This window comes from Mirounga angustirostris, unplaced genomic scaffold, assembly GCF_029215605.1.
Source record: "Mirounga angustirostris isolate CCGP_5_RB_7025 unplaced genomic scaffold, mMirAng1.0.hap1 SCAF_1, whole genome shotgun sequence".
Taxonomy (NCBI): Eukaryota; Metazoa; Chordata; class Mammalia; order Carnivora; family Phocidae; genus Mirounga; species Mirounga angustirostris.
In genome coordinates, this window is record NW_026991709.1 from 105,195,747 (window position 1) to 105,207,885 (window position 12,139).

The 12,139-nt window shown below is 41.6% G+C and overlaps 2 long non-coding RNA genes across 3 annotated transcripts in view; one reads left to right on the plus strand and one right to left on the minus strand.

Moving 5' to 3' along the window:
• LOC123841533 (uncharacterized) overlaps positions 1-12,139 on the minus strand; it is a 137,376-nt gene that overhangs the window by 63,338 nt on the left and 61,899 nt on the right. The gene's annotated exons all lie outside the window — the stretch shown is intronic.
• Positions 1-12,139, plus strand: part of LOC129045446 (uncharacterized) — a 29,404-nt gene that overhangs the window by 889 nt on the left and 16,376 nt on the right. Inside the window, exons 3-7 of one of the 2 annotated variants that reach the window (XR_010409935.1) lie at positions 1,029-1,152; positions 1,266-1,410; positions 8,050-8,134; positions 8,854-8,935; positions 9,691-9,782. This is a non-coding gene — a long non-coding RNA (uncharacterized LOC129045446). Of the gene's footprint in view, positions 1-1,028; positions 1,153-1,265; positions 1,411-8,049; positions 8,135-8,853; positions 8,936-9,690; positions 12,077-12,139 lie in introns of those variants that run through there. The other variant, XR_010409936.1, reaches the window with a different exon arrangement.

The window sequence follows — 12,139 nt, forward strand, 5'->3', positions numbered from 1 at the left end:
TTCCTTTACTCATTTTCACAGGGAAAAGGTGTATGAGGACCCACAAGCCCTAGCCTACTTAATGGGCAATAACCCCTTTGAAGGCAGAGCTCCAGGTGACTGGACTACCTTGGGAGGGCTGGCCAGGCATTGCCAGGGTATCCTCTAAGAAGAGACTCCTGGGAGCCCTGTCTTCTGGAAAAGTTCTGGAACCCCACAGGTAGCAAGTCCAAATGGTAGGGGACTGTCTCTAATTTGCAGCTACTGCCCCAGGGTGATGTTTGGGGGCAGCACCTTCCACACTGAACCTGTGCAGGTATTTGGGGTCAAGACCCAGCTACCCTGGCCTGCTGGGCCCTGGCTTCTTGAGGCTGGCTGAAGGGCTTCCAACTCCAGGTGCCTTGACAGCCCAGTTCAGGGGAGCTGGGAATCTGGAACTTGGCAAGAGTCAGGAGAGCCTGGGTCATGGGTGTGGGCTACTGGAGGTTCAAGGCATCTGCCTCAGTCCAAGCCCTAATCTTCACAGATGCACACGTGGGGTCAAGGGCAGGCCACCACAAAACATGCCACCTCAGCAGATTGGTTATTTTGAGTTAAAGTTCCTTATAAAATGGCCAGTGCAAGAATAATACCCTATACCCTGACCTCCCTTTGTCTCCACAAAGCAAAAAATAAATCTCCCATGTAAAATGTACCTTCCCTTTACCAGGTGGTAAAGAGACCTCAGTATCACCAGAGATCTGGAATTCAGAGCTAAGAAAGCTGTGTAAACAAGCCTTGCTACTTTTACAAATTTTACTACCCCAGCTCAAATTCTGTTAGAATTTCTTGAAAATTGAAGCTTGCAAATATAAGTTTTCTTTGTACTGTCAACTCATCACAGATATATCATTTCTGTGTCTAAAAAAAGCCTCGAAGCTGCCCGCCTTGGTGGTTTCCTTGGATCTCAGTGTTAATATCAGGCCTCTCTGTGCACGGAATTAAACTTTATCTCCTGTTAATCTGTGTCTTGCTGATTTAATTTTTTTTTTTTTTTTTTTTTTTTTTAGATTATTTGACAGAGTACAAGCAGGGGGAGCAGCATACGGAGAGGGAGAAGCAGACTCTCTACTGAGCAGGGAGCCTGATGCGGGGCTCGATCCCAGGACCCCAGGATCATGACCTGAGCCAAAGGTAGACGCTTAGGCAACTGAGCCACCCAGGCGCCCCATGTGTCTTGTCAATTTACTTCTTAGATCACCTGGGAGAATCTGGAAGGGCAGAGCGTAATTTTTCCTCCTCAACAGCTGTTGAGAGTCGGCAGGATAAACGCTAACTGGCCGGACTGCTGCAGCTGAGAGATGGTGGGACATCCGACGAAAGCTGACAGAAGGGAAGAAGCCTCACCACCACATCACCTACTGGATCTCTGCCTGCACGGGCTCAATTTAGGTTAGTAGGAGAAAATATTTGTGGAACTAGTTCCTTGGCTTTAAGGACTCTGGTGATGTTGGTAGAGCTCCTGTGGCTTGAGAGGTCCATTTCCACCCAGAGATGGTCACAGTTTTTCCTTTTGTCTTTATTATGTCCTAAGAGCTTAGCTTTGTGACTAGTGAGAATATTCTCTCTGGTCTCCACCACTCTAAGGATATACTTTGGGGTGCACCTTGGTGGCCCGTCAAGTCGAGTGGGGTTCTGAGACTCACACTTACAAGCAGTACTCTGATTGTCTGCCCGTGCCAGCTCACAAGGGAGTGTGTTCTAAGAGGTCCCAGCCCAAAAAGGACATTTGTCATCTTAACCTTTGTTAGTTCTGGAAAAGTTTCATTACATTAGTGCCTGTCCCATGTCACTGATTTTTGACAGGTGTCTCACATTTTTGTGAGAGACTTGAGGCTACCGTTTTCTCTACACCATCTTTACTGCCTGAGCAATGGAGGCCTTTGCTGTCTTAGACTATTTTGGGGAGTAAAATTTTAGGTCATGGGGGATGCATCATTTATTCCTTCTACAGGCATGCCTCTTGTGTCCATGGTCTGAGCCTGGAAGGTTGCCTCTGTGTCTTTCCACAAAAACAATTATTGGTTGAGTCACTGTTGAGATTAATATCCTACTCATCATTGCCAGATAATGGAGGCTTTAAATTAATTATATTTTAATGAAAAAAAAATTAGATTTAAGACAAAAATGAATGTCCACATGGAATGTAAATTCCCCTTCTCAGAATCTGGCCCCATTTGCCTATTTTAATTTCCCTTTCCCAACAAGATTACAGAGAGCACTGTGTTTTAATCTCAAGGTGTAAAGTATACAAGTGTTAAACTTAAAAATAAATTGCAAAAAAAAATAATTTTTTTTTTAATAAAAATTAAATTGCCAGTTATTTTAGCATCAAAAGATGGTTTTTTTGGAAGTAGCAAAAACTTCCAACCTGGGGCAAGCATAAGGCAAGTCCTTGGAACAAAGGAGAAAAATGACCTTTTATAGAGCAAAGTGGGGAATTGGGATGGCTGTTGAAAACAAAAAGTCCATTGGAGTAAACTTGGTGCTGGAAGTATAATTAATGGCTTTTCATCGGCTGAGTTGTGACGGTCTCTTATTGGCTGGGCTGTTGCTTGGGGGAGGAGAAAGCCTTCCTTCCTCCTGCTTGGAATGTAAAGTCCTATCCCTGAGCAAGGTCTAGTCTTTTCCTGTTGGGTCTGCAACTGACATCCAGGAGTGGTAGGATGTGAGAGCTCTCCTTTCCAAATCTCGTAACTCCATTCTGGTGAGGTTTCCCTTTATTAATATTCACACAGGTTGGGGCGCCTGGGTGGCTCAGTCGGTTGAGCGTCTGCCTTCGGCTCAGGTCATGATCCCAGGGTCCTGGGATCGAGCCCCGCGTCGGGCTCCCTGCTCAGCGGGGAGTCTGCTTCTCCCTCTCCCTCTGCCTGCCTCTCTGCCTACTTGTGCTCTCTGTCAAATAAATAAATAAAATCTTTAAAAAAAAAAAATATTCACACAGGTTATTTATATAAATGCTGAAAGGCGGGAAATGAACTTTTTAAAAATCGCCAAAGACTGGCAGTAAAACTTGCTTTGCTCCTACTTTCCAGGGCTCTGTCATCAGGCTGCCAGCTTCAGGCATTTCTGTGCAGTGTCTTTTGTAGGTGTATCCTAGGACACGCCCACTCCCCACACCACCAGACAGACAGACACACATACACAATTTGTGTCCCCTGGACAGCAGCAGATATTTTAAATTATAAAGCTCCTTTACCTCCATTTTCAGAAGTTCCTACCAAATTTAGAGAAGAACTAGAAAGATTAGTCGCCATTCACCATACCCTTCTTCACAGAGAAAACTGATGGCCAAAATGTCTCCTAGGCCCTCTTGTAAAGGATCAGCGGAAGGTCAATGTTCAGGGGCTAATAGAAACCATGGTTGGTATGTGTACTCAGAAGGCTTTTGTTAAAATGCTTTGTACAGACTTTACAAAGGCATAAATATTTTGATTCCCATTTTAGTTAAAAATCTCCCTGATATAAAGAAGCAAGTTTAAAAAGGTGGGTCAGTCCCTTGATACTTAGGTTGTAATGCAGTTCTTTGTGGGAATTAAAAATAGCCGCCTTTATCTTGCAAATCTCTACAAAACCAGAAACGCAACTGTGGAAACAAGTCAAAGCCCACCTATTTTACCAATCCCCAAAGTGTGCCTTGTCTTCTCAAATGCTTGTAGGTATATATTTTTTTAAGATTTATTTATTTTAGAGAAAGAGAGATTGGGGGGGGGGGGGGAGGGCATGTGGGAGGGGCAGAGGGAGAAAATCTCAAGCGGACTTCCCGCTGAGCATGGAGCCTGAGGCCGGGCTCAATCCAGAGATCATGACCTGAGCCAAAACCAAGAGTCCACCATCAACTGATTGAGCTATCCAGGACCACTCAAATGCTTGTAGGTATTATAAAAGATCATAATTTTGGAACAAAATTATGTAAAGGTAACTTGCAATTGCCCCAAAATTCTTAGGGAAAAAACTTTGCATTCTTTCTCTGTCCTTTTAAATTATAAATTTTATTGTGTCTTTGAAATGTAACACCATGTACAGTTACCTGAGACTGAATAAAAAAAATAAAAGGAAAAAGGCCTTTTTAAAATATAAACTGCTGGGGCACCTGAGTGGCTCAGTCAGTTAAGTGTCTACCTTCGGCTCAGGTCATGATCTCAGGGTCCTGGGATGGAGCCCCATATCGGGCTCTGTGCTCAGCGGGGAGCCTGCTTCTCCCTCTTTCTCTGCCTGCCATTCCCCCTGCTTGTGCTCTCTCTCACTCTATCTCAAATAAATAAAATATTTAAAATATAAAATAAAAATAAAATACAAACTGTTAAAAGGGCTTTTGTGACCAAACTCTAGCACAGCTTCCTTAAATTTATTGCAAGGGGCAATACAAATCTTAAAAGTTTTCTCCACAGGGGCGCCTGGGTGGCTCAGTTGGTTAAGCGACTGCCTTCGGCTCAGGTCATGATCCTGGAGTCCCGGGATCGAGTCCCGCATCGGGCTCCCTGCTCGGCGGGGAGTCTGCTTCTCCCTCTGACCCTCCTCCCTCTCATGCTCTCTGTCTCTCATTCTCTCTGTCTCAAATAAATAAATAAAATCTTAAAAAAAAAAAAAAAAGTTTTCTCCACAAATAGTGAAAGACATTAGCCATCTGAGTGAATAAACTTAATTTATTCCAATTAGTATATAGAAAGTAGTGAATTTTATATTGTTTTAAGCAGAAGGTATAAGATCTTGGCTTTATGTGTATGTATGTACATTATAGATATGTTTTTTTTTCTACCTCCAGATAATATTACCAAAAGTAACTTGCAAAAGAGCTCTATTTAATTGGCTTAAAGAAAGTTAAACACAGGGGCGCCTGAGTGGCTCAGTTGGTTAAGCATCTGCCTTCAGCTCAGGTCATGATCCCAGGGTCCTGCGGTCGAGCCCCACAACAGGCTCCCTGCTCAGTGGAGAGCCTGCTTCTCCCTCTCCCTCTGCTGCTCCCCCTGCTTGTGCTCTCTCTCTCTTTCATAAATAAACAAAATCTTAAAAAAAAAAACAAAAAAAAAACCGCTTGTATAACTTTAGTATTCATAAAAACTCTCAAAAATAGAACAGAAATAATCCAAATGAATTTCAACTTCATGTGACCTGAGAAAATATTTAGTATTAAAGGTAATGTAGGGTTATTGGTTTAATTAGAATAGCCATGTCTTTAGAGTTTTCTGCATTAAATATAAGACTTTGATCCTACCTGAGTTTACTAATCAAATAAGTTATTATCCCAGTTACAAAATTTGTCAGCAAAAGAACTTAGAATGATAACTGATTTTGTTTAATATCTCCTGAAGTTTTCTTGGGTAATCTAAACATAATTCCTGGGAGCAAATTATATAGATAAGTGGAATAAGAGTTTATAAACTTTTTAGCAACAATGATATTTAATGGTATCTTAAAAAAAAAAAGACTTGCAAAACTTTTTGGTAATCTGAAATCTTAACTCATTTAATTTAGCAAAATTTTAAGTTGAATTCATTGAGTATCCAGATCATTTCCAAATAACATAATGAAACATTAATTACTAAACATAGTTTATCCACTTTTGGCTTCCCTATTAGTAACATATTTTGTGCTTTACTGAGTGATTGTACTATGAAGAAGTATGTGTTTCTAGAAATTATAAAATGTATTCATAAATTTGCCAAATTAAAAAAAATGGTATAATGGTTCACAATTGCTTGCCACTTGATTTTCACTAGGAATTAAGGTTTCTAAGAGTTAAGAATAGTAAGTAATATATGTAGTTAAAGTTACTAGATATAATAAGGGAACCATGTCCATATGCAGGAAAAGCAGGATGTATGCTTTTGGTAAAAGAAAGTATGAGGAAGAGAAATGCTTTTTTGTTGAAGGAAAGGAAAGGAATTCTGTCCTAAAGAAGACTGAAAAGGAAAATATAAGACAAAATCTGAATGTAAAAAATGAAGTTGTAAAAGGTTTATAAAAAATGAATCTTAAAAAAGGAATTTTATGTGTGATAAGAACTGAATAAGATTGAAATAAATTTAAGTAAATGAGTTTTAATGTCAAAAGTACACTGGTGCAAAACTAAAGTTTGGGTTTCTCTTTGTTAAAAGGATGAAGTTTTCTTGAACAATTGGTCTGCTTTAGATAAGAGATTATAAAAGGTTTTGTGTTTTTTGTTTTTGTTTTTTTTACCTTTTAAAGTTATCTGCCTAGAAAATAAGGATGTTATGTTTTATCAAAATACTTTGCTGTATGATATCTTTATCAGATCTGTGATTTTCAAGGAATGCTGAGTCTTCTTAATACCACAAGCTAAGTTTTGCTCACAACTATACACCTTCTGTTTTTGCCTTTGAAATATTTTATTGTCACTTTGGAAACATAACTATTGTTCCATACTGGTCTGTGATGCTATTTAAACATATTTTCAAACCTTTTAATAAATTTTTATTATTGAAATATACTTGACATACAATATTGTATGAGTTTCAGGGGCACAACAGAGTGATCAGTAACCATATGTTATATGATGCTCACCACAGTTGTAGCTACCATCTGTCACCACCCATCACTATTACGGTACCATTGACTTCAGGCTCCATGTTGTACCTTTTATGTCTGTGACCTGTTTATTCCACAACTGGAAGCCCGTACCTCCCACTCCCTTCATTTTGCCCATCCTCTCACCCCCCTCCCCTCTGGCCTCTACCACTTTCTTTGGTTTTATGGATTTGATTTTGTTTGTTCATTTGTTTCTTTTATTTTTTTAAGGTTCCACATATTAGTGAAATCATATGGTATTAGTCTTTCTTTGTCTGACTTCTTTCACGTAGCATTATACCTTCCAGGAGCATTCAAGTTGTTGCAAATGGCAAGTGAAATTTTTTTTCTTTCATATGGCCTGTTCTCTCTACTTAAAGAATTCCCCTTAACATTTCTTTTTTTTCTTTTTTTTTTTTTTTAAAGATTTTATTTATTTATTTGAGACAGAGAGAATGAGAGACAGAGAGCATGAGAGGGAGGAGGGTCAGAGGGAGATGCAGACTCCCTGCCAAGCAGGGAGCCCGATGCGGGACTCGATCCCGGGACTCCAGGATCATGACCTGAGCCGAAGGCAGTCGCTTAACCAACTGAGCCACCCAGGCGCCCTCCCCTTAACATTTCTTATAAGGCTGGTATAGTGGTGATGAACTCCTTTAACTTTTGTTTGTCTGGAAAACTTTTAATCTCTCCTTTAATTCTGAATGATACGCTTGCTGGATAGAGTATTCTTGGTTGTAGGTTTCTTCCTTCCAGCACTTTGAACATATCCTGCCCCTCCCTTCAGGCCTGCAAAGATTCTGCTGAAAAATCACCTTATGAGATTTCACTTGTATGTTACTGTTTGCTTTTCTCTTGCTGCTTTTAAGATTCTCTCCTCATCAGTAATTTTTACCATTTTAGTTATTATGTGTCTTGGTGTGGACTTCCTTGGGTTTATCTTTTTTTTTTTTTTTTTTTTTCCTGCTTCCTGGAGCTGGATATTTGTTTTCTTCCCCAGATTAGGAAAGTTTTTCATTATTATTTCTTCAAATAAGTTTTCTGCCCACTTCTCTCATTCTCTTCCTTCTAGGATCCCTATAACATGAATGTTATTAGGCTTGATGATATAGCAAAGGTCCCTAAGCCTGTTCTCATTTATTATTTTTCTTTTTACTGTTCAGCTTGTTTTCCATTACCCTGTCTTCCAGATTAATGATCCATTCTTTATAATCTAAACTGTTTGATTTTTTAATTTTTATTTTATTTATATTTTTCAGTTATTCTTCAGCTCTAACTCTATTTTTTAAATATATTTTTTATCTCTTAATTGACATTCTCACTGAGTTCATTCATTCTTCTCAAGTCCAGGGAGTATCTTTATGACCATGACTTTAATCTCTTTATCAAGCATATTGCTTGTCTCCATTTCATTTTGCTCTTTTTCTGTAGTACTGTTTTGTTCTTTCTTTTGGGAGATCTTTGTTTCCTCATTTTCTCTCTGTGTTTGTTTTTATGTATTAGGTAGATCAGCTATGTCTCCTGGTCTTGGCAGTGATGACTTGCTCCCTGTGAGGCCAGCTAAGCTGTGGGAACTGTGGGTGTAAGGGTAGGTGTGGTTATCTCCCCTTTGTCCCAGGGCAGGAGTCCCTTTAGAGGGTCGCTGGCCCCAGCCAGTGTTGCCTGCCAGGTGTGGTAGGGCAGGAGCCACTTTGGAGGGGTGTCTACCAAAGCCCCTGGATTGGGTGGGGCAGATCTGCAGGGGAATGCTGAGGTGGGGCATGCAGTGCTAGCAGGGTAGATGCAGGATGTTAGAACTGGCTCCTGCAGGTGCCCAGCTCTCGAGGCTGAAGGAGGGCAAGAAAAATGGCACCCACCCACACCTTTGTTCCCAGAGAAATCTACTACAGATCCTGCCCCTCCGCGGCACATGTTCTGAGATGAATAAATGAATCTCCTTCATATATACCCCAGGCACTTTTCAAACTGCTACTTTGTTGCTGTCTCAGGCCAAGTTATTTATTGTCCTGGTTCTTTAAGGGCAGGGACTGGATTTCCTGTCCTCCTCCGGCTCTCCCAGAATTAAGCACCACTGATTTTTAAAGCTCCTGGAATTAGCCCCATAGATTTTCAAAGCCAGAAATTATGGGGAGTCATCTTCCCAGGAGGTCCCCAGGGGGTGGGGATGCCCAATGTGGCCTCTGATACCCTCACTCCTCTGTGCTTAGGCGGTCTCTCCCATTTGTGGTTGGTCCTGCTGGGGTTTGGTTCCTGACCACGTCTCTACCCCTCTTACCCCTTTTGATGTGGTCCTCTCTTTATGACTAGCTGTGGAAGATCTTTTCTGCCAGTGTTTGGGTCATTTTCGGAGTTCGTTGTAATAGATGCCTCAGTGTGTGCGTGACGCAAGGTGAGCTCAGGATCTTCCTACTTTGCAATTGTCCCCCCACTCTCCCACACCTTTTGATATGTTTTGCCAAACTTTCCCAAATCATATTCTAAAATGAAGTCTATTGACCACAAACTAACTTTGAAGTTTTTTGGAGGGTCCATGATACATTTAGAAAAATTTGTCCTCCTCAAAAAAGAGAGATGAAACTAATTAGACTTCTTTGGTGTATTAAATTACATGGGAAACATTGTCAAATAAATAATGGTAAACCTGCTTTGATTACATTTGTGTAGATGTATGTTGTTAAAGCAAGTGTAGAAATAGTATAAAATTCCTAAAAATCTAATACATCCTGGTATGTTATCACTTGTAATGTTACTTATCTTGAAGTGTATGTCACAGATAGCCAAATTTTCTTTTCAATTGTGGTATAATTAACTCGTAATCAGATATTTAATCATTGTCCTTTTTAAGGCCTGTTATTTACAGATAGCTATACTTTTACTCAAAAGCTTTTACAAAAGTGTTCTTGCAAAAATGCTGCATTTTCAAGATTTATTGATTTATAAAAAATCTCTAGGATACAAACTTCTGATAACCTTAAGATAATAAAACTGAACTGGTAAAAAAAAAAAAAAAATTCCAGAATTAATTAAAACACTGCATTCAAGCCAAACAAAAATTAATTACATGGGACTGAATAAACTGAGGGGGACTATAAGTTATATGACTTTTGGTTTGAAACGTTGCTGAAGTTTTTAATGTTTTTCCAGATTTAAAGAAACTTTCTCTTAAGCTGATTTACACTTTTGCAAGCAGAATTCAAACACTTCTCCTTACCTAATCCCTTCAGAATTTGGAAACTGTGAGTATTTTTATATTTTTATGGCACTATATTTATTTGTATAAGTTTAAGGAACTGAGGTTGGCTTTATGGAACCAATAAAGGGCCTCGGAAGTATCAGCCTGATGCCTTGCTTACCAGGTAACCAGCAGCCTTACCAGGTACATTAAGGTCACTTCCTGAAAGGTGCAAGAACCTAGGATATTTTGGGGGCCTTGAGAAAAGAGGAAGTAACACTAATCTGTGGGTATTGCAAGTGAAGTCTGATGGGCAAACACTTGGCCTCTTTGCCTTAAGAGGCCGTTAAAGTTCAATCTGCAGATTCCTAATGAAAAGTTCTAGCAAAGAAAATTTAAAAGAGCCTGTAGGATCCATCACTCTTTTTGGTGTCCTTATGTAAAGAATCAGGCCAAGTTTATTAAAAGTAAACTTATTTTATAAACAAATTAGTCTTAATTTGGCTAACTTAGAAAATGAGGATGACTTCAGAGAAAAATTATGTGTCAGTAACATTTTCATGGTTATTAGATTTTAGTTCTATTGATTGTCTTTGAGATTTTGTTTTCTACCTGTAAACTAGATTCTGAATTCTAATTTCCTCCAACGTCTGGCTACAACTCTCCAAACTAATATTTCTAGTATTTCCCCCATCATTTTGACTTGGAATCATTGAGAACTAAAACTGACCTTTTTCCTCAAGCCCGGCAAACTGAAAATGGATGACTTGATGTAACTTTCAGAGAAATCACAGTAACTCATATAGACAATGTTTGTGCCTGTTACTCTATGGGCCACTCAAGAAATCACCAGAGACATTCAAACAACAAACCAGAAAAATTTGTCCAACTGCCACAGCCTGTCTTCACTCAATCTGAAAGTACTTTGAGCCTGACATCTATGCAGGCGGTTGTGGGTAGCCTGAGTTCCACAGCCCTGGAGGGCCCAGCTGCACAAGGCCACCTGACCAGGCATGGTCTGCACATGCTTGGGCATTGCAGGTCCGGTTAGCCAGGGACCTGGGACCGGACACGTGTTTTGAGAGGTCCGCTCATGGGAGGGGCCTGTTGGAGATACAAGGTTTCTACCTACTTCCAAGCCCTTACCTAAAAAAATGTGCATATACCCCCAAAGGTGTAGCTGGAAGAATCTGGACTGCCTTGACAGAGCAGAGCTGGGAATCCTGGCTGGGGTTTTCTCTAATAACAGATACCTGGACGCCTCGGTTCCTGGAGATGTTCTGGACCTCATCAGATAGTCCAAATGGGGACTTACTATCCCCAATTTAAAGCTGCTGCCTCAGAAATATTTTTGAAGGGAGGGCTCTCTCCACCCTGAGGCCATTCAGAAAGTTGGGGCCTAGCAGGAGCTCCACAGGACAGGTGTGTCCGAGCAGCCCAAGGGTGGCAAGCACTGAGTTTACTGCACATGCATAGGCCAGCACAGGTCCAGGTAGCCGGGGACCTAGAACTGGGCAATGTCATGCAAGGCCGGCTCACAGGAGTACGCTATTGCATGTACCTGGCATCCTTCTATTTCTAAGCCTGAATCTGCACAATTGCACATGTTCCTGCTAAAGCAGAACTGGAGAAATCTGGACTGCTTTGCCAGGGTGGGACCGGGAGGGCTGGCTAGGGTCCTCTCCTATAACAAACTCCTTGGAGACAAAAGAGCCTTGTTTGCTGGAGAAGCTCAGACTCCATCCAAATGCGGATTGACGGTCACCAATTTAAGGCTGCCTCCTCAGAAAGCTCTCAGTGGGTGGGCTCTCCATCCTGGAGGCTAAGTAGGTGGTCTGGTACGGTCTGTAGGGCACCGCAGCCAAGGGCCGGCTGACAGGGTATGGACTGCACATGCTTGGGAGGCCAGGGACCTGGAACAGGACAATGGCAGGCAAGGCTGGGTCCCAGGAGGGGGTTATTGGGGGTACCTGGAATCCACAAATGCACCTATTCCACTTGAAGGCAGAGCAAGAGGAATCTGGCCTGCCTTACCGGAGCTAAACCGGATGAACTGGCTGACATACCTTGAATAAGAGACCCCTGGGAGCCTGGACAGCTACAGCAGCCTGGGATCCCAGCAAACAGTAAGTACAATGGCGACTGACTTTTGGCCATTTCAGTGGATGCCTGAGAGCTATTTGGGACGTGAGGGGGGAGGTGCTCCCTCCACCCTTGAGGCGATGCCAGTGGTTGGGTTTGGGCTTTGATTCCATGGGCCTAGGAGGGCCCCGGCTGCCAAGCATGGCCGAGGGCGTGCAGACCACTCCTGCTGGGCAGCCAGGTCAGGGGAGCCGGAATTCTAGGACCGGGTGTTGTCGGCCAAGGCTGGGTCGCAGGAGCAGGCTGTTGGTGGTACCTTGCATCTGCCTGGGTTCTGAG